Here is a 2,679-nt window from a genome sequence, read left to right on the forward strand (position 1 = left end):
CTGCACGTAAGTGCCGCAACCGTTTCGCCTATTTCGTTGCGACGCACGTTGGAAGATCGTAACTCATTTTGCTATTCTACTTTTGGCCACGGTTAAGTGCTTGGCAAACTGTATCTGCAGTGTTTGTTGCTACCAATTTCACAGCTTCGATCAGAAACAATAAAAAAACCCGCGTTTGTATAAATTTAAATAAAAACATTAAAAAAATTGAATATTAAAAAAAAATAAAACTCTGAGATACAAAAGAAAACGGCCGTAAAACTCAGTTGAAGTGCATGAAGAGTAACCACGCAGCTTTGATTTGTTTTGTATGTGAGGTCAGTGCGAATTCCATGGAACCACTATACAATACTATATACGAGTAGGTACCTAGATATGTGAGTAACTCGAAAGTGGAGTTGTTAAAATCAAAATAATTTACTTTTTAATTGCTTTTTATCTTTTCATATATGCACTCACAACGAATTATATTTGAAAAATCCGCGTAACTACACACTTCTGTGCACATAAAATATGCCAAAATATGCGCGCATGCGCATCGGCTTTTTTTTCTCTTCAATTTCAACAAAAAATACTACAAAATACTTGAATTAAAATATTAAATTATTACAATTTTGATTTTAATTTTAATTTTTTTTTTGTTTTTTGTTTGTTATTATTATAGTTTAAGCCAAATAATGAATATGGTTGTTTTTAATATGACCACAACTTTCTTTTTGTTTTTTTTTTTTTTTGAATTTCTGTTAATTTTTTTTTTTAATTTAATTAATTTTTTCATTTGTGTACATTTCACATGTTGTGGTTTTTTGAACTTTTAGCAAATATTTTTAAATATCATAAAAAAGAATTATATGAGGAAATTAAACACTTAAATGTAGACACCTGAAGGCAGTTTTATTACGTTTATAGGTCATAAACAAGTGTTTCAATATGGCAATGACCAGTCAAGAGTTAATATATCGCAATAAAAAAAGCATAAAAGCATAAATGTTGCTACGTTGCATTTAATATAGGACAAATGCAACATAAATTATGGCTGAAGATAGTTTCTTATTTAATCTTATATGGTCGCTTTCATCATTGTCTGAACTTAAAATATAACCCGAGAATATATGTGTGTGCACATAAAATATTTTTCTAACTTACTTCTTTGTATCTGCATAACATCTTGAGAACTCTAACATAAGCGAATCCGTAATTACATTTATATATTCTCTTTTTGTCAAACTACATATAATAATGAAGAAGACAAGACAAGATGATGTTCTTAATATCTAATAAATTTATAACAGTGTTGACACCATAAAATATTATTATAGTATTTAGAAATTAATTATAATATTTCATTGCAAAAATATAATTAATATCAGTAAGTGAATTATATACTGAGTTTCTTATCCACAATGGGTCATTAGGCCTAAGTGGATCTACTAGGGATCGCCGGTATAACCTAATCTAAAGTGAATTATAATAAATCAGTATGTTATATTATGTAAAAATATATTTTCTATTAATATGTTATAATAAATGTTTATATAATTATTTACTTATTATTTACTTATTATTAATAATTTAATTTACTAATTTAAAACTAATTATATAATAAATAATTCAAAATAAATAGCAAATTAATAAAAATAAATAATAAATTTGTGGATAGAGTAAATTTTTTATTTGTTTTAGTTTATTTATTATTATATTAACATTTATTTCTTACATTATAAATTATTTATATATTAAGAAAGATCTAAATTATTTAAATAAGTTCTTTTTATATAGTTTTATAAACGCTAAAGGTATTTTTAATTTTAATAAAAATTGTTTCAATTTAATTTTATCTTATCTTTTCTTTATTTTTAATTTTTTACATTTTTTATTTTTTTTATAAAAACACCTTTAACATTTATAAAACTAAATACCTATTACAGTAATCGAAACAGTTGTATGGTCAACCAAAAAATTAATTAATTAACAAATAATATAAATTTATTGTTGTAATTTATTACTCTTCGAAAAAAAATTTAAAAAATTAATCCAATAAAAACTGAATGAAATTAAAAAGAGTAGATGTTTATTACTATTCATCAGTTTTTTTATTTAAAAACAGATTGTTCTATATAAAATTATTTAAAATTAAATTAATGTCTCTATTATAAGAAGTGTTCTTATAATATTGTAATAGTAACTGCGGTTATCTTCTAACAATAAATTTATTTATATGTACTTATTTAATAAGATGTCTGTATAGTTTCACACGTCTTTCTGACCTTTTCGTCACACATCTTCATATCTTAATTAAGATAAATTTGTGAAATTCGATTAAATTTAATTTGATAAATTTAGTGACTGAGGCAATATTTAGTATTATTGCATTTAAAAGATTTGTGTTAATATAAATACATATAAATATACATATACATACATATATATTAATGTTTTATTTTATCAACATATTTAAAATGCAATTAAGGGGCAATTAACTGATTACAACACTATATCAAATTTGAATTTAAAAAATGTTTTCATAATTTTTTTAATAAACAAAGGTTATTTTTACAATAATTTGTTGGTATTTATTTTAATTATGTAAACAATTTTTTAATTACATAATCTACAAACCAGACAAATAAAAAATAAAAAGGGTAAAGTTCAAAACTTAATGCAGGACATTAGTAAAAA

The sequence above is a fragment of the Teleopsis dalmanni genome, chromosome 1, assembly GCF_002237135.1.
Source record: "Teleopsis dalmanni isolate 2A chromosome 1, ASM223713v2, whole genome shotgun sequence".
Lineage (NCBI taxonomy): Eukaryota > Metazoa > Arthropoda > Insecta > Diptera > Diopsidae > Teleopsis > Teleopsis dalmanni.